General features: G+C 35.4%; 1 long non-coding RNA gene across 1 annotated transcript in view; it reads right to left on the reverse strand.

Moving 5' to 3' along the window:
• Window positions 1-9,963: 9,963 nt before the first annotated feature.
• LOC144307774 (uncharacterized) overlaps window positions 9,964-27,834 on the reverse strand; it is a 48,412-nt gene continuing 30,541 nt past the window's right edge. The window contains exons 2-3 of the long non-coding RNA XR_013374491.1: window positions 15,384-15,445; window positions 9,964-10,800 (exon numbers count right to left, since the gene is read on the reverse strand). This is a non-coding gene — a long non-coding RNA (uncharacterized LOC144307774). The remainder of the gene's footprint in view (window positions 10,801-15,383; window positions 15,446-27,834) is intronic.

Here is a 27,834-nt window from a genome sequence, read left to right on the forward strand (position 1 = left end):
CACTAACAAGCCAGATTAAACAGTACATTAAATGGCTTATATGCCATGGTCAAGTAGGATTTTACCCAGGAATGCAAGTGTCAACATAATAGATCACACTAATAGAACCAAGGGGGAGGGGAACACATGATCATCTCATTTGACACTGAAAAGGCATTTGACAAAATATGACACCCTTTAATAGCAACAACTCTCAGAGAGCTCTAAGAATAGGATTTCTTCAACACAATAAGGGTCATGCGTGAAAAACCCACAGTTAACATCAGACTCAACAGTGAAAACCTGAAAGCTTTTCCCCTATGATCAAGAACAAGACAAGGATCTCTACTTTCACCAATGCTATTGAGTACTGTACTAGAATTTCTCGCTAGAGAAATTAGACAATAAAAATAAATAAAAGACATTCACGTTGTAAATGAAGAAGTAGAACTATCTCAATTTACAGATCACACGATGCTATAGAAAATCCCAAATAATCCACAAGAAAACTGTTTCAGTTATTTTTTAAAAAATAAGCAAAGTTACAGGGTACAATATCAACACACAAAAAAATCACTTGTATTTCAATATATCAGGAATGAAAAATCAGAAAAGGAATTGAGAAAGCAATTCCATTTGTAATAGCATCTAAAAGAATAAAACACCTGGGAATAAATTTAACCAAGGAGGCAAAATTTATACACTGAAAATATAAAACACTGCTGAAAAAATTAAAGATCTAAATAAATGGAAAGATAATCCTGTTCATGGGTAGGAAAACTTAATATTGTCAAAAGGTCAATACTACCCAAAGCAATTTATACATTCAATGCAACCCCAATCAACATTCCAACATTATTTTGCAGAAGTGGAAAAGTCAAACCTTAAACTCATATGGAACTTCAAGAGGCCCAGGACAAACAAAACAATCTTTAAAAAGATAAAGTTGTAAGACACATACTTCCCAATATCAAAAATTACTACAAAGCTACACTAATCAAAACAGTATGGTATCAGCATAGGGAAAGACCTATTGATCACTGGAATAGAATTAAGAGTTCAAAAATAAACCCATACATTTATGACTAATTGCTTTTTGACAAGGGTGGCAAGTCCGTTTAATGGGGAAAGAACAGTCTCTTTAACACATGGTAACTAAGACAACTGGCTTTCCACATTCAAAAGATGCCGGACTCCTACTTTATACCATCTATAAAAATCAACCCAAAATGGAGCAACAACTTAAATGTAAATGCTATGAAACTATAAAACTCTTAGAAGAAATCACTGCTAAATCTTCATGACCTTGTATTTGGCAATAGATTCTTATATATGACACCAAAAGCATGAACAATAACAGAAAAAGAAAGTAAACTTTACCAAAATTAAGAATTTTGGTGCATCAAAGTATATTATCAATAGCATGAAAAGACAACTTGCAGAATAGAAGAAAATATTTAGAAATTATGTATCTGATAAGGGTTTAATATTTATAACATACAAGGAACATCTATAATTTCACAATAAAAGGCAATTAACCAATTAAAAATGAGTGAAGAATGGAATAGACATTTCTCCAAAGAAAATATACAAATGGCTAAAAGCACACCACTTTACACTTACTAAGAGAACTATAATTTAAAAACAAAACCAGAAAATAAATATTGGAGAGTATGTGGAGAAATTGGAGCCCTCATACATTGCTGGTAGGAATGAAAATAATGCAGCCACTGTGGAAAACAGTTTGGTGGTATTTCAAACAACTACACATAGAATTAATAAATGACCTAGTCAATTCACTCCAAGGTGTACACCCAAAGAAAAGCAGATACTCAAAGAAATACTTATATGCTAATATTCTTTGCATTATTATTCAAAATAGACAAAAGGTGGAAAAATCCCACTGTCCATCAATAGACAAATAAACAAAATATGGTACAGAGATACAATGAAATATTCAGCCATGAAAGGGAATGAAGTTTCAATGTATGCTACAACATGGACAAAAACATGGACAAATCGAGAAAACATTACGCTAGGTGGAATAAACCAGACATAAAAAGTACACATATTATATGAGTCCTCTTATAAGAGATATCTGTAATAGACAAAATCATAGACATAGAAAGTATGACACAGGTTAAGGGATACAGAATTTTTTGGGGGATACAGAATTTTTGTTTGAGATTATGAACAAGTTCTGGAAATGGATAGTGGTGATGGTTGTACAACACTGGGAATGTACTTAATGCCACTGAAATGTATACTTAAAAATGGTTACAAGGGAAGTTTTATGTTATATATATTTTAACACAATTTTTAAAAATAATGTATTCTATCAAAACTCACTGAATTGTATGGTATGGGAATTACATCTCAATAAAACTATTTTTAAAAATAATCTCTATGCACAACATGAGGCTTAAACTTATGACCCTAAGATCAAAAGTCTCATGCTCTACTGACTGAGCCAGCCAGGTGCTCCTCAATAAAGCTGTCTTTAAAAAGATGCTTCGGGGGCACCTGGTTAGCTCAGTTGGTTAAGTATCTGACTCTTGATTTTAGCTAAGGTCTTGATCTCAGGGTTGTGAGTTCAAGCCCCACATTGGGCTCCACACTGGGCATGGAGCCTACTTAAAAAAAAAAAAAGATGCATTTAAAGATATTTAGGTAACTGAAAGCCTTACATTTATACTAAATTATGTTAATAGATATTCGTTAAATACCCAGATCATTGTAAATGAGATAAAATACTAAAATATTGAATGCTAGGCATAATTTTAAGGGTATATATATTTGGATTTATTAATGAATGTTTAATTTTGCCAAGTTCAGAAACTGTACTACAAGGATATATTATAATATCCTTCATATAACTATAAAAAGTTGTGAGATGTTTGTAAGTTTTGCTAGTCTGCTATTAAATGCTAGTGTATCATATTTCATAATTATCCACTTCCAAGTTTCCTCTATATAACAGAAGTTACTAATTGTTAAACTTTATAATTAATATATTGTATACAAGGTATGCAGAGTATGTTTTTATTAATAAAAAGAGAATAGTTTTATTCTAAAGCAAAAGAACTTGGTATTCCAGAATGAGAAAGAAAAAAGTGTAGGACAAACTTGAAAAGTTATAAAAGATTCATTGGTGGGCAATTTTGTTGTACAGGGAATTTTGTTGTACAGGGAATTTTGTTGTGGTCCAAGTTAGCTAAGGTTGATAAATTCATTTATATGATTTCTAAAAGAACTTTAGTATCAAATGTTATACTCATGCAAAATTAGAATTTGGTTTTTCCTTCTGTTAAATTGAACAATTTTCTTAGAGAATTGGTCTGCTCTTAATAAGAGGTTATAAAAGGTTTTTCCTTATCTTCTGAGTAATCTGCTTTTTAAGCAATTAGGCTATGTCTTATTAGAATAATTTCCTATGCCTTATGTTGACTCTATAATGCTTCTGATTATGTAAGAAAACAAAATATTCTCACTTTTAAAAGACCTAAGAGTTTTTATAATCATGTTAGTTCCTATATTTTTCTCTTAAAATTTCCATTGTCACTTGGGTAGCCAAGTATTATTTTTCACTTACCCATGATCCTATTTAATTAAGTTTTTAAATGCCCTGACGACTTTTGACATTCTATCTTTCTAAAACTGAATCCTAAATGTTATCTTTTGTACCTAAAACTGTCTGCATTTCCTAGGTCCATGAAAAATCACAAAAGATTTGTTCCTTCACCTTGTAAAAAGAAAGTTGCTACCAATAGTTAAATTTATTTGATGTTTTGAGCTACATGGAAAGCACTGTAAGTCAGAAGAGACACTTAGCCTTTCCTAGATAAATATGTACAGGTAAAAATATTATTAATATAAGTATTTAATAATAAATTAATAAATTAAATGAAATTTCTAGATACTTATCATGCCTTTGATACCAATGATACTTCTACTTATCAGAGTCCTGGTGCTGCTTTTCTAGATATTAGACAACAGTAGTATAATGTTACTAATGATAATTTCAGTTATTATTTTAAATGTGAACTTGGTCAAATTTTACTTCTCAAAAGTGAATCCAGCATGTTCTAGACCAATGGTTTTCAACTGAGAATTCACATCACTAACTATGGAATTTTGTTAATACAAAGATGTTCAGGACCTGCTAGAGATTTGATATGCTTTACTTGATATTCTTGATATATTCTTGAGTATAATCTAAGTAATTAACTGATGTATTCATGGTATATTATATCTCAGGAGTATTACATGTTACATTCGAAGATTTTTTTCTCTGTCAACATTATATTCATCCATTTTTATAAGTTAGATATCCACTTTTCTTTCAAAATAGGGCTAATCATTATGTTTATAATTTTCTGTCCAAAACATTTTGTATTGAATTTTTCATTTTGCAGGCCATAAAACAAGCAAACTTCCTGGTTAATCACATTATTTTCATAATGAGCTCATATCAGATCATCCATTTTGAAAATTATCAGTAATAAGTTAACCATATCTATTTTATCTTTTGTCATATACAACATAGTTTCTGTTTATTCTGAGGCTTCCCTGAAAGTGCCTGCCATCAGCTACATGCCAGAATGTTTGTCTTCAACAAAGAAGGACTGTCTCAGAGATGCATGGAAAAAGACTGGGTATCCTTGGGTACAGTCTTTTGATGACATCACTATAACAACTTTAAAACCATATCAGTGGCTAAAGTCAGAACTCAGTTTCTGGAACTCTAGTGGAAAAACAGATGAGTTCATGAGACTGCTAACCCAGATCAAATGGAACAATAATTAATTACACAGGACTGAATGAACTGATGAAGGATGATTATAGGGTTTGTTAGGAATACTGCTTGTACTTTAATGTTCTACTTCTGCATATAAGCTATCTCTAACTCATGACAATTTAGTAGACTACACTTTTGTAAAAAGAATGAAACATTTATCTTTCTATCCCTGTTTGATCCCTCTATTGATTCAGAAACTCTTACTGAGTATTCTTATTTTCGTGGTAATATTAGTTATTTGCACAGATTGAATGAGTCCATCTTTCTTGTTAATAAAATGTATTTGGAAGCATTGGTTATGCAACTGAGGCTTTGTCTAGAATTTCATATTTGAGAATGAAGTTTATTTAATGAGCTACAACTAGACACTTTTAAGGAGCTAGGGTTAACTTTATGGAGCAAATCCTTAAATAGCCTTCTTGGGAAAACTGGCCTGGTACCTGGATCACAAGACTTCTAGACTTACAGATAAATAAGGAAAATCACTTCCTGATAGGCCAAGGAATCTTAGGATACTTTGGTGACCTCAAGAAAAGAAGGATTCACTCAAATATATAGATATTGTAGGTAAAATGTGATGGCAAATTCTTAACTTAGCATCCTAGCCTCAAGAGGCTTTTAAAATTCCAATCTGAAATTCCTTATGACAACTTCCAGTAAACTTAAAAAGGCTTATGTAGAGAATCATTCTTACTACATCTATATAAATAATCAGGCAAACTCTAATGAGACCAGCCTTATTGTATCATCCCGAATAATATTTCTTTGAAATTATTGTTGCTCAAAAGAGGGAAGAGTTACTGTAAAAAAAAAAATGTTTCTGAAAAGGTGCTCAACATCACTAATCATTAGGGAAATGCAAATCAAAGGCACAATGAGATATTACCTCACACCTTTCAGAATGGCTATTATCAAAAAGATAAGAGAGAACAGATGCTGACAAGGATGTGGAAAAAAATGCATGGTCAGCTACTATGTTAAAACAGCAGAGAGTTTTCTAAAAATATTAAAAATAGAACTAACATATAATCCAGCAATTCTACTTCTGGGTATACATTTGAAGGAAACAAAACATTATGTCAAAGAAATATCTGTACCCCCATGTTTACTGGAGCATTATCTACAGAGCCAAGACATGGAAATAACCTAAATATCCATTAATAGATAAATGTTCAAAGAAAATGTGACGTATATACCCTATGGAATACCATTCAGCTATAAAAATAAGAAAATCCTGCCATTTGCAACAACATGGATGGACCTTCGGGGCATTATGCTAAGTGAAATAAGTCAGAGAAAGACAAATACTTTATGATCTTACTTCTATGTGGAAACTAAAATACCAAACTCATAGAAAAATAGATCAGATTTATAGCTACCAGAAGAGGGGATGGGAGTGGGATAAATTGAATGAAGGGGTCAAAAGGTACAAACTTCCAGTTATAAGATAAGTAAGTACTAAGGATATAATGTACAACATGATGACTATAGTTAACAGTACATTATGGTACATTCTAAAGTTGCAAGAGAGTAGATCCTAAAAGTTCTTATCACAAGAAAAAAAAACATTATTTTCTGTATGTCAATTATATCTCAATAAAACTGAAAGAAAAAATAAATGAGGTTAAAAATATTATGTTGCAATAAAAACCTATAGCACACATAGATAAATGGAACAGGATAGAGAGCACATAAATAAGCCCAGACTTATATGGTCAATTAATCTATAATGAAGAAGACAAGAATATAAAACAAGGAAAGGATGGTCTCTTCAAAAATTGGTGTTGGCAAAACTGGACAGCTACATACAAAAGGATGAAACTGGATCACTTTCCTACAAATAAACTCAAAATGGATTAAAGACCTAAAAATGTGAGATATGAACCCATAAAACTTCTAAAAGAAAACATAGATAATAATCTCCTGGACATCACCCTTAGCAACATTTTCCTGGATATATCTCCTCAGGCAAGGGAAAGAAAAGCAAAAATAAGCTATTGGGACTACCAAACAAAAAGCTGTTGTACAGCAAAGGAAACCATCAACAAGAGAAAAAAAGCAACCAACTGAATGGGAGAAGGTATTTGCAAATGATATATCTGATAAAAAGCTTAATATCTAAAATATATAAGGAACTCCTACAACTCAACACCAAAACATTTTTTTTATTAAAAAGTGGGCAGAGGAACTGAATAGACATTTTTCCAAAGAAGACATACAGATGACCAATAGACACATGAAAAGATGCTCTGCATCACCAATTATCAGGGAAATGCAAATTAAAAGCACAATGAGCTACCACCTCACACCTGTCAGAATAGCTAGTATCAAAAAGATAAGAAATAACAACTGTTGGTAAGGATGTGGAGAAAAGGAAACCCTAGTGCACTGTTGGTGACTGCTACAGTCACTGTGGAAAAGAGCATGGAGTTTCCTCAAAAAATTGAAAATAGAACTACCATATGATCCAGTAATTCCACTACTGGATATTCACCCAAAGAATACAAAAACACTAAGTCTAACAGTTACATGCACCCTTATTGTTATGGCAGCTTTATGTAGAATAGCCAAGACATGGAAACAACCTAGATGTCCATAGATAGATGAATGGATAAGGAAGATGTGGTGTGTATACAAGCACACACACACACACACACACACACACACACACGAGGAATATTACTCAGCCATAAAAAAAGAATGAGATCTTGCCATTTGTGACAACATGGATGGACCTAGAGGGTATTATGCTAAATGAAATAAGTCAGACAGAGAAAGATAAATACCATATGATCTCAATTATATGTAGAATCTAAAAACAAAACAGATGAACAAACAAACAAGAAAGACTCATAAATACAGAGAACAAATTGGTGGTTGCCAGAGGAGAGGGGGGGTGGGAGGTGCGTGAAATAGGTGATGGGATTAAGAGGTACAAAATTTTAGATAATATAATAAATTAAGTCACAGAAATGAAAAATACAGCACAGGGAACATCGTCAATAACATTGTAATGATGTTGTATGGTGACAGATGGTAATTACACTTATCATGGTGAGTATTGCATATCATAGAACTGTCAGATCAGTATGTTATACACTTGAAACTAAACAAACAAATAAACAAACAAAAACTATAGTACATCCTTCTGGGTTATCAAATTCTGGTCTTGTTCATCATCTTTGAGCTATTTCATACCTTTTTATAAATTGGAAGTAACTGGTAGTATGCAAATTCTGTCTTTTATGGTAGAGATTAAACTGGATTTCTCTCCCATGGTGGAAAAAAACATTTTTGTTCTCTACTTGTAAATTAGAATGGATCCAATTACCTTGCCCAAACTGTGAAACTGTACCAGGTTTTTCATTCTTCCCGTTGCTTTTAATACCTGGTTATATCCCTCCAAACTAACATTTCCAATTTTTCTACCTCCCTCCTACCTTGGTATCACCAAGAACTAAAATCTGACTACCAGATTCTTCTAGGGATTACAGGTGGCCTCATAGGTGGCTTTTTCTCCAGGATCTGAAGAAGCACTGTTGAACTAAAGCCAGACCAATCTGATTATATCTTGAAGGATTCATTACTGCAGCAGACTATACACGGGCTGATTTCTTCCAGGACAAGTGTCTGGACCACTGGTAAAATCGGATAAATTGTTCAGACCGGCATTCCCTTATAAGAGAGCTAACAGAGGCTTATAGGTAATGTCACCAAAAGCATCAAAAACCCAATGAGCAATGTTGTGTAATTGTAAGATTTTTAACCACTGACCTCTTGGAAGTCACTGGACTGGATACCTTTAGTGTTCAATTCCCGGCTCTTTACATGAAATGATAATAATATTTATCATTTTGTATTTTAGGCCTCACTCTTTTCAGATGCCTGATCTGTAGGACCCTGAAACAAGTGACTTCTGCCAGTGGGTCTAACAGATGGTTTAACTGGTCCCATAGAGACAAAAATAAGAAAAAAACTGATCCTGAGAACTATTTCACTTAGCCATCCACTAATTCAGATTCTCCTTACCCCTACATTGTTCAGAGACTGTATCATGGAACCTGTCTTGAACAAGAGAAGGGACTAACAAGATTGATGAAACGTTGTGCTTGACGTAGCTGTAGACAAGCTTGACTAGGACAGCTAAGCCCTAAACTTTACCTGAACCTCCTGCACTGTAACTTGTTTTCTCACCTCAAGCCCAGCTTGTGACTCAGGTGATTGGGCACAGATAAACATTTTCTGCCTCGACCTTTCCTTTATTGCAATATTTAATACAGTTGTTAAGTTGTAAGCCCTCCTGCTAATAGCTTTCTGCATTCTCTTTTCTCCTTCCACAGCCACCTATCCCATGGTTTCTGCATATAAAAGCTTTGCTTACCCACCTCTTCCCTAAATTGTTTGTGGCTTAGGTTTTAGACATCTGCTTAGTGTAATTGTCCCTGTCTCTCTATTGCAATAGTCACTTTTTATTAAGGGCCTTTCCTTACTAATTTCCAGACATGCACTTTTTCCTAGACAAGGCTTAACAGTGACTAGTGTGCCTGCCTGCTGGGAAAACAAGGGTCTTTCTAGTCACCTTGCATGCCATCTCCTGGAGCACTAGGGCTCTTCTGGTTACCAGCCAATGGCCTGTCAGTGTTCTAGAGAATTGGAGGCTTTTCCTTTCGGCCATCATTCTCCCCACATGCTGGTGTCAGGAGGTTCCTTTCAGTCACCAACCCGCCTTCGTGGTGTGGACAGAATCTAGGACTCTCACCTGCAACCATCCCAGGCACACACTGATGCCCTGAGGTACCTTCCAGTCACCGCCCTTGAGCTCCTTACCCCGTTGCCCTTTCAAACACAGTATGGCTGCTGTGGTGAGGACCTGTGGGGCTCTTCACGCCACAATCCAGCCCGACTGCGGTGGAACCCAGGCCCTTCTGGCCATCTACCTGCTCCAGTGCTGTGGTAACAAAGGACCTTCCAGTCACTGTTGGATCGCGCGCTGTTGATTTTCCAGCCACTTCCGGCCTTTGAGCTGGTGCCCCTAGGGGCTCTTCCGATCACACGCGTGCCTCCCCACTAGGGTTCCGGAAGCCCTTGCAGCGGGCAGCCTCAGTAGGCTCTAGCGACTGGGGACTAGCGCGCGTCTGCTCCTGCGCATCTGCTCCTGCGCATCTGCTCCCGCGCATCTGCTCCCGCGCATCTGCTCCCGCGCATCTGCTCCTGCACTCAGAGCCTGCCGGACCAAAGGCTGCGACGACCCGTGTCGGTGCCCTAATTGCACTGGTGGAGCTCTCCGGCTTCCAGACTACTGTTTGCTGTTTGACTCCTGCAGAGGGCCCAGAAGCTGGAGGATGCCAGAATGCCCAAGGCATGGGAAGGGGCCTTCTTGGAGGTGAGCTTGTCCTGACAGGAGACGTGCACATTCTGTGACCGGGCTGAACTGCTGGGTCCCCGTTGAAGTAGATGCCGCTTATGCTGACCAGGACAGAGCAAGGCCTTTCTGCCCCGGCAGGTGGGTGGAGCCCCAGACAAAGCCAGGGGAGAGGTCAGCAGGTGGGCGGTAGGCCTGCTGCCAGCCCTGGAGAGTGAGTGGGTGAGAGAAAAGATAGAACAACTTACGATCTTGACCAGTGGGGCAGGCCCCACATTCGGAGAGATGCACTGGTCATTTATAAAACTCTTAACACATATGGCATAAAAAAGACTTCTCTCAAAAAAAAAAGACTTCTTCTTTCTTTCTTTCAGTTTTTCCCTCAGCCTTTTGGAAATCAACTTCAGATTCTTATTGTGCTACATCTAGACTTCGAAGCCTAGATCTGAAGGGGTTGTTGATATTTGATTAAAAAGTATAGTTCGAAATCACAGGTTTTATTAAGTAACTTTTTGTATATTAAAAAAAAATTCTTAAAGAACAAATAAATGTCTTCTGGTAGGCCTTTTGGAAATGGAATCTTTAGACCACCGTTAGGAAGGACACCAAGGATAACACAGGACCACATTTGTTCAGTGGGTTGGAGGTAGAACAAAAAACTCTGAGAAGAAAGAAAGAGTTCAAATTTAGAGGATATTTTCATGTCATAACCACTGATCTATATATGCATTATATTCCACTTTTGCATACATAGTTGATAAAGCTGTGTCCTTTTTTGAAATATCTAATCTTTCATGTTCCAAATTTGCTGAGATGCACAAAATGAGTTAAAAGTAGGGGTACTAAAAGAACATGTTTTGTTAGTATTTTATTAAAATTTGTATGAATCTTATCATTTGGGAATGACATGGTTAAACCTCTTCTTTGAGCCATATTTTGTTTTGCTCTGTTTATAGTACATAAAGGACAAATAAATCCCAATATTGCAACATCTAGTTTCTAGATGTTTAAGAACTGTATGAATAAAATTAGCCCATTTGTACACTTTGTGTTGAAACACATAGGAAAGCTTGTCTTCTGTACAATATTTTTGGAAATTAATTTGAATTGTTCAACCACTTCTGAATAGTATATTTATATTTGTCTACTGGATTGTTGTAGAGAAGGAAGTGAGAAGGACACGTTGATGGCTAGGATAGCCAAATTAGAAGTTACCTTGGATGGTAATCATCCTTACATGTATGTAGTTTTGTTTAATGGTACTATGTATAAAGTGAATAAACAAAAAAAAAAGTGAATAAACAAATTCTTCAGATAGCTAAATTTTCTGAATATGTAGGAATGCCCAGTGTATTTAAGTAGTGGTAGAAAAATAAGAGTTTTGTATAGCTTTGAAAATATTAATGGGAAGTGTTTTCTTTGGAAATATAATTGGTAGACTACTTTTGTGTGCAGTATAGTATCAGGAGTTGAATTGAAGGAGGTTGGAAGGGAGAAATATGGAAGGATGACATTCCTCCCTACTAGTTTATGTTATGTCCTTTTTTTAAAAAAAAATCTTGTCTTTTTACATGTTCTGAGATGCACCAAGTATATTAAAAGTAGAGCTACTAATGTAGCACATTTTTAAAAATATTTTATTTATTTATTTGAAAGAGAGACGGAGAGAGCATACTTGTGCCTGCCTGAGCAGAGGGAGAGGGATAAGCAGACCCATGCTGAGTGCAAAGCCCAAGGTGGGCTCGATCCCATGACCCTGAAACCACAACTCCAGCCAAAATCAGGAGTGGAGTGCGCAACCAACTGAGCCACCCAGGCAACCCTACCATAACACCTTTTGTAAATTTTTTGGTTAAAATTCATATGAAATTTTGTGTTGAGGTAAGGGAATGGCTAAACCTCTTTGAGCAGTACCCACTATAGTTATTATACTGGGTCAAAAAGGGAGGAGAAGATTGGTGTATGTGTGCTTACTTTTGGCCATTCTCTGAGTACATTGTAAAACAATTGAATAGAAACACCATACCCTATTATTTTAATGCTACAGACCTGATAATGGATTCTCTTAAAAGCATTATTCTTATTGCATGCCTGCTTTGTGTCTCACTTTAAATTGAACATTAAGGGAATGTAATATTTTTTAAAAAATAAGCTCTACATCCAACATGGGGCTTGAACTCAGGGCCCTGAGATTAAGAGTCACATACCCTGCCTACTGAGCCAGCCAGATGCCCCAGGGAATGTAGTACTTTACTTGTAATTCTGCCCCCATTTTTTTTTTTATCAAAGGCTTGTCATTTTTGTCATTTAAGCAATATTTGACCTTGGGAAAAGTAAGGTTACATTTCTATCCTGATTGAGTTGGTGTATTGTATTCTTGGTTATCAAAGTAGTCATATACTTTGATCTATGACCAATATAAATTGTTAAATATCTTTACATGTGAAAGAGAATGATGTGTACTATCAGATCTCAACCACAAAATGAGTGCTTACTTGTATAAATGTACACACGTGCACATACACACACATACACAGAACTAGAAGTTTAAATCAAACAAAACTGCTCATGATAATTAGTGTTTTTTTGTGTCCTTTTCTTGTTGGGTTTTTCATTTTCCTATAATGGAACATCTAGTTTCTAAATGTTTAAAAGTTGGGGAGAAATAATTATTTTTTTAAAACCCAGTAGGTATTATAATTTATACTTCTTATGTCTAATGTTCTTGAAAATAAATAGTAGTTAATGTTAATATTTTCCCCTAACTTAATGGCTTGATTTTCTGACTGAAGGCCTTTAGGAATGTACCTTTGTGGTTTAGTCATTTCACAAGGATATGTGTTAGCATTAACATTCATTATGAATTGTCTTGGTACACAGTGAGCACTTTCAGGTTGAATACCTGGTCTTCTTTTATTATAGAAAACTTTCCTTGTATCATATTCTTAAAAATTTATTTTCTATTCCAAATATTGTATTTTTTTAGGTTACCCACTATTCTCTCTTTATTCTCCCTGGAACATTTACCAATACTTGCTTCTAGACCACTTACTTTCTGGCAGCATTGTTTGTGCACTTTGCTACTCTGTGTGCATTTTAAAATTCTGTGTTTTATTCTCAAATTGAGTTCCTTAATTCTGAATTTCTCTGTTAATCTCATTCTGTTTTTATATCAGCTTATAACTCATAACTTCGTTTTAATAGAGGCAAGTTTCATTTGAATTGCCTTGAAACTATGAAAGATTTCTTTCCTTTTCCTTCATTTTTTTAAAAGAATACTTCTAAGGTGTGCTACACTCCTCTCTCTTTTGCCTGATTTCTCCTTCCCTTCTGCCTTCTTTTTGCTTCTCTCTAGAGCGTCCTCCTCTTCTTCTTCTCCATCTTCCTTTTTCTTCTTTCTCCTGCATTTTTCTCATTCTTTTTTCCTTTAAAAGTTTAATAGTTCCCAGTTTTATTTTTCCCCTACTTATCTATTAGTATATGGATATTTATTTTTTAATATTTTTTTATTTATTTATGAGAGAGAGAGAGATTGAGAGAGGCAGAGAGGCAGAGATACAGGCTGAGGGAGAAGCAGGCTCCCTGCAAGGAGCCTGATGTGGGACTCGATCCCGGATCCTGGGATCCTGCCCTGGGCCAGAGGCAGACGCTCAACCGCTGAGCCACCCAGACGTCCCGAAAAAGCTGTTTTATATGGTCATATGTACTACCATTTTCCCCAGTTAGGTATTTCTTAGCAATTATTATATGCATTGTAATGAGCATTACATTTATAGAATGCTTACAGTTTGTCAGGCACAGATCTTTGCATAATTCTGTTTTAGGAGACAAATAACTTTTCACATTTTTCAGAGGAAAAAACAGGCTCAGAGGGATTAAAAAATTATCGCACTTGTGGAACTACTGACCAAGATTTTTATCTCAGGTTTGTTTGTTTAAAGCTGGTAGGGTTTTTAAGTTTGTATATTTTTGTTTGATTTGTTTGTTTGTTTTATGATATGCTACCTTCAGCCAAAAAGAGATCAAAAGTATAATGTTTGCTCGACTTCAGAGTTATGGTCATCAGTAATATTAGTAATATTAGTTCATCTATGGTTTGTTCTTATAAGCTTGCTAATATATTTGGATTATACCTCTTCACCATGTATGTTCTCTACCTCAAATGATCATTAGAATTTTGAAGGCAGGCATATCTCCTTATACAACCTAGTACAGTGCTTAATCTCTGAGTCCATTGAAGAATAATTTTGCCTAATTGACATGAAAACTCCAGAATGAGTTCTTAATGATGCAATGAAGGCAGCCCAAATGGGTTTTTAACTTACATAGATGTTTAAGCCTGTCTTTCCAGAGGTGAGGAGCAAAAATATATTGTAGCCTTTCCTAATTCACTGTGTAGCTATATCAAATGAAGATAGCCTCAAAAATATAGGAAAATTATTACTTCTATGACTTAATTTTTATTTGTACCATTAACTCTATAGTTTTAATTAATTAAACATGTTAAAATATATATGAGATAATTATGAAATGCATAATACAAAATATGCACAGGTATGGTATAGAGCCTACTACCTAAATTCTAATTTCTCTTCTTCCCAGAGGAAAACTGTAAAATAAACAATCCATATATCAACAAAGACCCACCTCCATTTCTGGCCTAAATCATGGAATGGCGGTATAAGCACAGATTCTCTATCATTTGGGCAATAGCAACATATTCCTTATTCAAAAAGAAAATGTTTAAGGGATATTTTATTGAAATAAAAATATTTTAGTGGCTCTGATTCAACAATTTATATTTCTATAGGGAATATTGAATATTTGTTAAATGTATTTTTTTGCTAATTTTTAATTTTTATTTTAAATAAGGCTTTCAGGGGCACCTGGTGGCTCAGTCTGTTGAGTGTCTGACTCTTGATTTCTGCTCAGGGCATGATCTCGGAGTTATAAGATAAACCCTGCATTGGGCTTAATGCTCAGTGCAGAGTCTGCTTGAAATTTTCTCTCTTCCTATCCCTCTGCCCCTCCCCTAGCTCACACACTCTCTCTCTAAAATAAATAAACCAATCTTTTTAAAAGTAAATGTTTTAAATTTTGTTGAATTTACACTTTAAGCTAGATTTCTTATGAAGAAACTAAATGTTTCCTTGCCCTGTTAAATTTCTGAAATGCTGGCCACCATATATGAGTAAAATAAATAAAATATTGATAAATCTTTCAATAGTTTGCCCATAAAGATACCTTTAAGTTGATGGTTGAGAACAATAACACATCTGAAAAGCATTCTTGCAGTGGGTATAGATCTGAAAGGAAACACACTGGTATCAGCCTGAGTAACTCTCCCTGATGTGTAATTCAATAAAATCATCCTTGCTATTTTAGAGAAGGAAAAATTTTTGTCTACCCTTCCAGATTCCTCTGCCTGGTCTTTTTTTTTTTAATTTTTTTTTATTTATTTATGATAGTCACAGAGAGAGAGAGAGAGAGAGAAAGAGGCAGAGACACAGGCAGAGGGAGAAGCAGGCTCCATGCACCGGGAGCCCAATGTGGGACTCGATCCCAGGTCTCCAGGATCGCGCCCTGGGCCAAAGGCAGGCACCAAACCACTGCGCCACCCAGGGATCCCCTCCTCTGCCTGGTCTAATAAATAAATTCACATGAGAGATTAACAGAAGAAAATAAAGTTTAATTGCATATGAGTTGGGGCCCCATAAGAATATGAGAACCACAGGCAGTCAGGCAATTGAGGCTTATATGCCATCCTGAGCTAAGAAGAGGTTAGGGGTCTGGGACTGCCCTAAGGAAGAAAATATTTTACAGGAAGATAGAAGAGCAAATGTTTGATAAACATGTTTATCAGAGACAATGGGATACAGAGACGACTTTGAACAAACAGGTTCTGTGAGGGCTTCCTGCCATCTTACCACACCGAGCCCATATTCTTTGTCATTAACTCTGGTGAACTCTTCCCGGACCAGGCCTTCTATCTATATTCTTTTGGGGAGTTAAAGGGGAAGTAAAAGCTCTTTCTGAGTCTTTTGGGCCTTGATTGTCTTCAGCTCAAAATAGTCTATTTACCAAGATGGCACATTCTGGGGAGAGTCATTCTGAACCCTATCAGTATGAATGTTGTTTGTTTTAGAATTAATAATATAAAAATGCATTTTAAAAATCAGTGAATGAAATATTAAAGATTAAGTGCTAACTTATCTTTTTTCTTTGTAACTTTTCCCACTGTACTCTCCTGTTCTTATCTTAGCATTCTACATATTCATTAGCTATGTAATTTTAAAAATATTATATCTGATAATTTGATTATAATTTTCCCAGTGTGTGTTTACTTAGCTATTCTGACTTTATTATGAATAACCCATTCATAATATGAAGAATGTAAAAACAGTATGTTAAATGGAACTATTTAGTCTTATTTATGTCTGAGGCCATAAGATATTAAGTACTAATAACCTCCTATTCCCAAATTAGGAGATCACCTATGCAGGGCATGTAAAAGAGACATAAAAATACCAGTTTGGTCACCAACTTAAATGTAAAAACAAGTGGAGGCCACAGAAGCAGGGGTATTAAAGAGAATTTCATGGGCATTTGTAAGGCATTTCTCTACCCTCTCATGGAAGGACTGAAGCTCTGGAACTCAGATTATCAGTGGGGAGTGAGATAGTGGTGAAGTAGGCTGCAGTGTGGACTGAATCAAGGAAAATAAGTTCTTCTCTGTCTCTGGAAAACCTCACAGATTTTTGCTGATGACTGTTTCCCACTTCTCATGGAATTGGGATTTGAGCCATTTTATACTATGTTAAAGAAAAAGATAATGTCTAAAAACAGGGTAGTCTGTAGGAACAGATACATATGCTAAATTTAAGGAAATGGAGATTAAACCTTGAATCTCTTAATTGGCAGCCTAAAGTAACAAAGCATTAGATATAAAGGAATGGTCATTATCCTTCTCATCAAGATGCTTGTGGATCTTCAGAACCACAAACTGCCTGATTATACTTGACCAAGTGTTCAGCATTGCCCATTTCTCACTTACCCTCTACTTTGTCTTGACCAAACTCTAGTTAGGCTTCTCTCCTTCCGATTAGGTCCCTAAACTCGGCTTACCCCAAAGCCTTGGCAAATACCGAAAAGTAGAAATTGTCCCCCTTCTTGGTTTCTCCTGGGTAATCAGCTGACCACAGGAAAACTTCTCTTGTCAGCCGGCACCGGTTGTTTGCCCTTGCCTGTCCAGCACCCCTTAAAAGATTAAGCCTGTCTTTGCTCCTCTTCTTTATGTAATGGGAGAAAATGTTTTTCCATTTGATTTTGAGACACAGATTTCTGAGAGTGGAGTGTTTTCACAACTGCACTTGTCTTTTTTTTTTTCTAATTAAAATGTCTCCTATCTTAGTATGGATTTCTTTTTATTTGATATACTTCATGTACTAAAACGTTAATGTGAGGGAGTAGGAGAACTGTATTTCTGTTGGAGAAAACAGAAGCCCAACCAGAGAATACTTGAAACCAAAAGGTAATTTATTGGTAACTAATAATTTCATGAGTGTTTTTTTACTTCAAATAGAGGAAATATTCACAAGACTAAATGACAACATGATACAGTCTTTCTCGATATTTTGGCTCTGCTTTTTTTGTGTTATTTATTTCTTAAGAAAGCTCTTCCAACATAGAGACAAAAATGGCCACCATAACCTTCTCAAAAGGATCCTGAAATAAAGGCCTGCACAATGGAACAAGAAAGCCTTTATTGGCCATGTGGGGAGGAGGAAAAATAACTTTTTCTCTACTCTTCTAAGGTTTTTGGCTGAGAGCCCTTTGTAATAAAAAGATTAATAAGAGAAAATCAATAATTATTTTAATAGCATGTATACCTCCTATATGCACAGGAGATACCCAGGAAAAGTGCATAACTCCCCAAGCCACGACATTGAATTAACATCTCCAGCTAAAGGTAAACTGTATTGGGGGTGGGGAGCCAGTCTGAGAGGTTACAAGGCAAAGCAGAGTAATCAAGGGAAAGGTTGTTATGCAGAGTTAAGTCCGTTCCTTCTCCATTGATAAGAGGTTCTAGAGATTGAGTCATTCGTTTGGTACTGAGAGGGAGAAATCTATTCAAATATGTTTCCTTTAGAAAATGTAAATGTCTCTTACAAAAGGGTAACTTCTACTTGGTTTTCAGAACTTCCTTCATGTCTGCTGTTTTTTAAAAATAATCAGCCTAAAATAATCCTTACGCCCAAGAGGTATATTTTGGGGTGACAAATTCTGCTCCCCATCAGCTGCTAGTAGGAGGGTTGGTCTGTCTTTTGGGTTCCTGGACCCAATTTCCAACGTGTGGAGGGGGCGTTTTCCTGCACCACCAACAGGCAATTCTCTAGACACCAGCTGGGTGTCCTACAAACCAACTCAATTTTGACACTATCTACCTGGATATAGTGTCAGATCCCACAGATTAAGGGTTCAGTTCTAGAAGACTGACCCCCCACTTCAGATACCAATCACAAGCCTAGGTTATCACTTGTGCTTCTGACCAACTAGATATAAATCAGAGGTTCCCACTACTCCTTCCTTAGGTTTGATTAATTTGCTAGTGCAGCTCACAAAATTTGGAAAACATTTTACTTATCAGGTTACACATTTTTTTTTTATAGAAGAGTATAACTTAGGAACAGTCATATGGAAGAAAGGCATTGGGCAAGGCATGGGGAAAGGACTCAGAGCTTCCATGCCCTGTCCAGGTACACCATTCTCCATACATCTCTAAGTGCTCACCAACCCAGAAGCTCTCTGAACTCCATCCTTTTTGATTTTTATTCAGGCTTCATTAGATAGGCCTTTCTCCTCCACTTGGTTGGTTTTCCTGGTGACCAGACCCCTTATCTTTATACTTCCTAAGGGTTTTCCAAAAGTCCCCTCATTAACATAGCAAAAGATACTTTATTGCTTTTATGACAGGAAATTCCAAAGGTTTTAGAAGCTCTGTGCCAGAAATGGGCAACAAAGACCAATTAATATGAAAAATAGATTTTGGTCATCTGAGTGACCAAATGTATATATTTCTTATAAAGCACAGTATTACAGTCTGAAAAGAGATTGTTTAGCCTTCTGGCAGTTAGTGGAGGTTTTATGTGCCACAGGCACTCAGGTGGTTAAAGAAAAAGGAACAGAAAAACAAAAAATATAATGTATGAGGCAAAGCAAGTAGATAATTGTCAGTTTTCCGAAGTAGATGTTTTATGAATAAGCAAATCTGGGAAAGTACATACTCCAGTTCAAATTTAACAAGGAAAATGGATAGTTTAAGAAACCATGGTTTTGTGTTTAGCAGGAAATCCAGATGCTTTAGAGTAGGGGCTTACAACTCCTGATGTAGAGATAGTAAAAACATCTTAACCCATTATAACCTCTGGGCCTAAATGGTCTCATTAAAGAAATACACCTCTTTCCAGGTAGCTTCAGCAAAATTTCTATGGGTACTGGCTGTCATTAGCCCTCCTTGAGTCAAATGTCATTTCTGAAACATTCACTGTATATTGAGAGATACAGAAGTTTCGTTCACCAGACCTACATCATGTGCCCATCCTTAGAAGGACAGAGTCAGTCTCATCAGAACCAAATAGTCTGTGAATAGAGAGAAGTGGTTCTCTACTGACAACCTGAATGTACACTGAGAAAGAACAAAGCATTCCTGACAGCTGTATTCTGGTAGGGATCTCTCACTGAACACAAACGAGAATGCACAGAATACCAACATCAGATGAGGTCCATCTGTGTCCCTGATGGAATGAAACAAAAACATGGCCATTTCATAATCATGTCTGAGCTCAGCCAAAAACAAGAATGCTGAAAATCACAAAATTGTCCACACTTTCCTCTCTTCTAGCTTATAAGATGGCCACTCTTTCTTTACCAATTCCAACCCTATTTTATTTCTCACACCTCTTGGATAAAAGTTATTAAGATATCCTGTCACTAAATTGCCTCTGCTTTCTGATGGCACCTAATCCAAACCAAACCTCCACTTCTTTGAAAATTTGCCAAAGGCACCACAAACCCAAATCCTAAAATAAGCCCTCCCCAACAGCCTTTTGTTGACATGTCACCATGATGTGCAGGCTTCTTTGCTGCAGCAAGTAATAAACCTAGGTATCTTTCCTGGTGGTCTTTGGCTGGTAAGCATCAATACCATAAAACTACTGCTTAGGGAATCTTAGTAGCTTTTCAATGACCGCTGCTTTTGTGTATGGAAAAAAAAAACTAGAAAATCATATATTTAAAATGAACAAGAATGAGAAGACATAGGGTAACAGAATACTGATGATTTGATATTCGTGACAGGTTGAAGATGCTACTGGTATTCAGCTTCAGTTGGTATTTTCTTCAACATCTGATGGTGTGGTTTCCAAATCAATCCAGTATTCTCATTGAGACAGGGACTTATATGATGAGCTATTGTTTGAGGTTACATTAGAATACGAGAAAGTGTTAGTAGCAAAATTATTTTTAAAAAAGCTTTTGGAAATTCATTTTCTAAAAAGACAATTGTTGATTTACATTTTCAGTTTTGGTAGTTTGTGGTTTTCCAGAAATGCATCCATTTCTTCTAGATTGCCTAATTTATTGGCATATAGCTGCTCATAATATGTTTTTAAAATCATTTGTATTTCCTTGGTGTTGGTAGTGATCTCTCCTTTTTCATTCATGATTTTATTAATTTGAGTCTTTTCTCTCTTCTTTTTAATAAGGCTGGCTAATGGTTTATCTTTCTCATTAATGTTTTCAAAGAACCAACTCCTGGTTTTGTTGATCTGTTCCACAGTTCTTCTGGTCTTTATTTCATTGAGTTCTGCTCAAATCTTTATTAACTCTCTTCTGCTGGGTGTAGGACCTATTTGCTGTTTTTTCTACAGCTCCTTTAGGTGCAAGGTTAGCTTTTGTATTTGAGTTATTTCCAGTTTTTGGATGGATGCTTGTATTGTGATGTATTTCCCCCTCAGGACTGTTTTTGCTGTATCCCAAAGATTTTGAATGGTTGTATTTTCATTCTCATTAGTTTCCATGAATCTTTTGAATTCTTCTCTAATTTCCTGGTTGACCCTTTCATCTTTTAGCAGGATGGTTCTTAACCTCCTCGTGTTTGATTTACATTTTCAAAGGCCATGCTAAAAAAGGAAATAAATAGGCAGTTTTCCTTTAAAATCTTAACATTTCATTTTCCACCTCATTTTCCCTTTGTCAAAAGGCAGCTCTACCTAGAGGCATCTACTGTGATCCTGTTGTGTCTCAGATATTCAAGGTGTTCCACAGGCTGGACAATGTTCCATACCCATGATGTTTCCTTTCTTCTCTCCTTGCACCCCTTCCTTCGGGGTTCTTTGCTAAAGAGAGATGCAAATTTGAGCCAAAAGGTTAATGGCTGTTAATAGCTAAATGTGTTTCCCTTTCGGGGCAAAATGCTATTATAGAAAATAACTTTTGGCCTCTGTTGCAGATGGTCTGAGTTTTAATTCTCAGACTTTAGTGTACAGGCTTTGCCAGGCAAGTTATTTATTTTTTCTGAACTATTATTTCTTTATTTGAAAAAGTAATCTTCATTCATTTTAGCACTTCCTGAGTGCCTTTGATGTGTTCAGGCCCATGGATAACCACTGGATTCACAACTATGCCCCTACATTTGAGAATGTCACAGTTCTTGTGTTGTTACCTTACATAATTGTTTTGAAATTCAAATTAGACCAGTAATATGAAAGAATTTGGACACTTATGTGTTATCATTAGAATGATAGTATGTGAAATAGTTCATTGTGTTCAACCATAGGAAAAGGTAAGAGTGGGTATTTCAGGGAAAGAAATTGGCTAAGAATGGAGAAATCTTTAGTCAGAGATAACTTGCTTGGTGATTTTTAAGTTCATTACAAAGTAATTGCTGCCTAAACTGAAGGATTGTTTTCTCCATAGTTTGATTCATTAACATGTAAACCAAAAAACTATGCTTTCCTTTCTGTCCATATTGAAGTATCTTATTAAAAAAATAAAAATAAATAAAGTGTCTTATTCTTTCCTTCTAGTTTGCAATACCAGTATACTGTAGAGAGGGACAAATGAAATAAAACATAAGACCATATTTGTTTTCTATGTTGTGTAACAAATTACCACCAATTTAGCAGTTTGAAACAATGCATATATGTTTTCTCATAGTTTCTGTGGGTGGATCAAGAGTCCAGGCTTGGTTTAGCTGTGTGGTCTGTTCACGATCTCACAAATTTTAATCATGGTGTTGGCTGGATTGTGTTCTAATCTGGAGGCCTGAGTAGGAAAGAATCTGCTGTCAACCTCATTCAAGTCATTGGCAGAACTAATTTCTTTGTATTTGTATCACTGAGAGCCCTGGATTTCCGCTGACTGTCGTCTAGAAGCTATCCTCAGGTCCAGAGACTACCCATAGTTCCTTGCCACGTAGGCTTTTCCAATATAGCCATTTCATCAAGCTGCTCAGAGAGGGGCCCAGTCCCTTTTCTAATGGCTTTCATTTGATTAAATCAGGCCCAGCCTAGATAATCTCCCTTTTGATTAATTCAGTTTGGACTGATTTGGTATCTTAATTGTATCTGCAGAGCCCCTTTAACTTGGCCTTGTCTATGGCTAGAATCAAGTCACAGGTCCTATCCACATTTAAGGGAAAGGTATTATGCAGGGCATGAATTACAAGTGGGTGGGAAATATGGAGGGCACCACAGGAATCAAAAGCAATCAAAGAGAAGATCCTTTAAAAAAAAAAAAAACTCAGTTGATCTTTTTTTTTTTTTAAATCAAAGATACTATGCCATTTCCTTAATTTCTTAATCACAGTTATTTTTGTTTTGTAAGCTGCTTTAGGAAATAGAGCTGTATTTTTCCAGGGAAATAGGCAGTGCTTCATGGAATGGATGGATATAGTATGAGTATTAGAATGGTGATATTACCAGTAATAATACTTAGCAATTCATTATGTGCCATAAATTATTCTAACTATTCCTCATGAATTGTTTCATTTAATCCTCACAACAACCCTATGAGGTAGGTACTATTAACATATAAAAGGAAAAATGTAGATCTTTTGGAAGATCTACATAGTAATGTATAGTAATATTTGTGCCCTCAGTATTTAATGTGGCATATGTATAGTTGTTTAATCTAGATTTGTTGCATACTTTGCAATATTTATGATTAACATTTAGAGTCTACAATACTTATATAGTTATTAAACCAAAGGTTTTTGGAGAGTTGTAAACAACAAAGAGCAAGCTGGTTGTTAGGTGTTTGAAATCTCTAAACTTGAGCCTGCTTTTTTGTTTTATTTTTTTACTTGCTGAGAACTTGAGGCAATCACCTCAACTACTTAGATCCCCAAAACCTTTCCTTTAAAATAAGGGTTTGAAGCCATATTATCTGTAAGAATATACCTGTATTTAAGTAAAGCACATTTAAAATGTGGGGAATTTTTCACACTGAGTGTACCTATAACCAAAAAATGTCTAAATACATTAACTATAGTAGGAATAATGTTAAGTGAAGAGAATTCATATGTAGGCAAGGATTTTGCAAGTTAGGTTTGCATTACAGCCCTAAAACTTACTAGCTGTAAGTGACATGGCCACTTTGAGCATCAGTCTCTGTGAAACTGAAAAAAAGATACTGTCTTGCCACCCTGTTTTGGGAATCAATGAAGATAACTTACATAAAGCAATTAGTATAATGTCTGGTGCCATGATGTTGCTCACTTTCTCTTCTCAGTAGAAAAAACTTGAAATGTAAAAGAATAATCTATAAACAACACAAAATAAATTTTATCTGCATATAGCAATTCAAACTTTGAAAGTATAAACTTTTAAAATTTTATTTTGGGTGTTTATAAACATATGACACTCCAGAGTGGATAGAGGTGTGTGTGTGTGTGTGTGTGTGTGTGTGTGTGTGTGTGAAGCTATTGTGTGAATAAAGAAGTTCCCTTGTTAGCTGAATGAATCTTATAAGTTGGGAGACTTGAATATAAAATGTCTCCCTTGATGATTATAAAGGAAAGTCATGTGTACATTTCTGAATGTTCCATTACACACATTTTAATTGCAGTGGTATTTTAATTGCACAGTGATTGCAGTTTTAAAAGCGAGACTTATAAAAATAGTCTATGCTATACTATATTGAATGAAGCATTTCAGCATTTAAGAAGATGATATAAATAAGAGTTGTAAACTACATTAAGCTCTTTTTATAAGGTGATTGCTCTTTAATTCCACCTTTACTGCCCATAGACTGAAAATGGCTGGAAAATGAACACTGTAATTGACTGGCATGGGAGATTTTAACACGTACTTGCAGTATTGAGGGAAATCAGTTTCTGTACATCTTCTGAACTAAGCTAAAATCTCTATCTAGAGCTTTCCTATTAAGTGGCCATCTTATCAACCTTGCCTTTATATGTTTCATTCTCATTTCTTCGTGGGATACTCTTGCTCATATAATTAAAAATAAACATGGATATGTTATGCTTTTAGGATCAAGTGTGGCCCCTTCAATCATTCCTTTGTGATTATTCCAGGTTATTAAGAAAACACATGGTTGAAAATTTACCTTTTTTAGAAGTCCTATGCCCACAATATCTGTTTCTATGCATTCCCACTCTTTTTTGCTGTTACTTACTTTTCTATTTTTCGTCCAGCTATATTCAAAAAAATTGATATCATCCTGGAGAACGTGCTTAGATTTGTTTAAAGAAATTAAAAAGACTGAAGATCAGAGCAGCTGTTTTTTTGTGCAAGTTCCCTTTACAAAGGACCATATTTTGAATGAGTGACTGATACTTATGAGGGTTTAACCATCAGAATCTGTTAGGATTGAACAAGCCTTACTGAGAGACAATACATCACAAAGTTGTTGGAACCATTGTGCTTCTGAATGAACAGACTCAACTAATTCTGTGTCCAGTGTCCTATTCAGTACATATATTGGAAATAGTTTTTCTTTGAACTTAAAAGTACTGTGTTTATGATTTTAGTTTTTTCCTGTCTACTCCTGAAAATTGACAAAATCTAGAACAAACAAATGTGTTTCTATAAGTTTCCTAATTTATGAAGTAAGGAAGTTGGGAACTACTTGGTTTTTAAGATTTTTTTGAGTCATGTTCTATGGTTTTAGCTTTCTAGGCTCTCATATTTCTTGATGGTATAATTGAAAAAAATTTTGATACCTTTTATTTCTTCTTTACTTTCTTCATATTCCAATTTATCTATAATGAGCTTGTTTGGTTATTTTGGTTTTTTGAAAATTTTATTTATTTATTTAAGAGAGAGAGTAGGAATGAGAGAGCACAAAACAGGGGGAGTGACAGAGGGAGAGTCAGAAGCAGGCTTTCTGCTGAGCAAGGAGCCCTTTGTGGGGCTGGGAAACCAGGACCCTGGGATCATGACCTGAACCACAGGCAGATGCTTAACCGACTGAGCCACTCGGGCACCCCGAGCTTGTTTGATTATTAAATGAGATTAGGGATAGATGCATAAAATGAGATCACCTTCTTTCCTGTAAACAGTTGAGGAGAAACAACATGGAAAAATAAATAAGTAAAAATTCAAAAACTTAGTGAAAAAAAAAAACACAAAAAATTCCAAATCAAGTCCCCAATGAATTAGAGTAAACTTTGGACCAGATCAAGATAGTAGCCCCAAAGAAATTACATGCCTTTTAAGTTCTCAGGCATCAGTCTCACAAAACTGTTCATAAGCTAATATTAGCCCACTAAATTGGCCATCCATCTGTTGAACCATAAGGCCATTTATCATGGACAGGCTGGAGAAGTATGGCAAAACTCATGTGATAACAAGAAGTTTAGGAGGAAAGTAGAGTTCAAAGAATTAGACATACCATCCTCAGGGGAATCAGATTTTAATTATGGCTGAGCATGGATGACTTGCAGGTGAGAATAAAGATCTATAGTTGCTGATCTTGTTTAGCTGAAGATTAGTGGAAGCTAAATCACCATATAAAGGATCCCTAAGGTACTGGAATGAATCACTGAGAGTCAGGCCTTCTACCAATTGGTAAATGGAAAGTATTCTCAGTGTTGAATGACAAGGAGAAAGAGTTTTAATTCTATTGATCTAAATCCAAGATACTTACTTCCTCAACATATCCCCTGGGTCTTTCTCCCTCACACTATTTAATGAAAGCTTGAGTGTAGAAGATATCTTCAGTTGGCACTTAGTATTCATTTCAACCACATTTTTGTTTATTTGTTTGTCTTTGTATTTCAAAGTCTGGAAAGCTAAAAAAAATATTTTCTAGCTCTCTTTACCTAGAGACCTGAAACTTAGGTAGAATCTGTAAGTTAGATGCATTTATGTGAATTTTGGAATGAAGTGTTGTTCCTATTTTTTTCTGCTGTCAAGAAGGCCATGTTCCCCCGTTCCCACCCCTACAACACTGAATGTTAATTGCTAGCATCCAGAAGATGCTAGCATCCAGAGTGTCAAGAAGCAGAATGTGGGATATATATTTTGGGCTAGTGGGGATCTATAAAGAATGACATGGCTCTGGAGCCAAGAACTGGAGCCACTTAATGATCACTGGATTGAAGCTACAGTGGTGTGTTCTTGCAGTCATTAGTTTCAGTGACATCTTTTTGATAGCTACAGTCTTGATAATAAAAGATGTAGCTGCTTCAACAGGTGAATTTGTTCTATGTTGCTCATTATAGAATGTCTGTCATCCCACTCCTTAATATGTTCTAATTTGTTTTAAATCCGTTCTTAAAATAAATAATTTATGTTCCATATAACTGGAATCTGCTTGAAACTTGTCCCAAAAGGAAGTTTACCTATTCAAAGATGAATCATAACATATCTAAGGTATGACAAATACAAAATGTAATGCAAATAAATAAGAGAGTCAAAACATTAAAAAAAGGAAAATCTTTTAGAAAAAAGTTGCATACAATAAAAACACATTTAAAAAATTTCTACATTTAATCCGGGATATTAAAGTAAATATGCCTTCTCTGAAACAGAGCTTAGGAAATGTGGTATAAGATTTCAAAGAAGGGAAATTAGAATAAAAGAGAAAGACAAACTAGCAGAATGCAGAAAATAAAAGGAAAAAAGTCATTAAAAGAAAGTCAAGTTTGAATCAGCAAAAATAGAAAGAAATGAAAAAATGAAACACCAGTGAGCATCTTTAATTGACATCTGTCAATTCATGTCCATTCAAGTAAACACCAATTTGAATGGCTCTAGTAGACATATATCAAAATCTCTGCCATAAAATCAGAAAATATATCTTCATTTGAAATGCCCACATGGCAATTCTATAAAATCAACTGTCAATAAGAATTGCTAATAATTTTCTAAATATTTAAAAATAAGTATATCATAATCTCCTTTCATAATATAATGAAACCACAAATTAATAATAAGGAAAAACCCACATGACTTAGGAAATAAACACAGGTGCATAACTTTTAAACACTTCTAATTGTGTGAATAAGGAAATAAAAATTAGAAGTTATAAATATCTAACATAACCATAAGCAAACACTATATATATCAGTATTGGTAGGATATGGCTAAAACAATGTTCCATGTTCTAATAATTTAAAATATTCTAAATCTTAAGAAATGTGGCAGATATTGTTATTTTCTAACCAACA

Source organism: Canis aureus, chromosome X (assembly GCF_053574225.1).
Source record: "Canis aureus isolate CA01 chromosome X, VMU_Caureus_v.1.0, whole genome shotgun sequence".
In the NCBI taxonomy this organism is placed as follows: domain Eukaryota; kingdom Metazoa; phylum Chordata; class Mammalia; order Carnivora; family Canidae; genus Canis; species Canis aureus.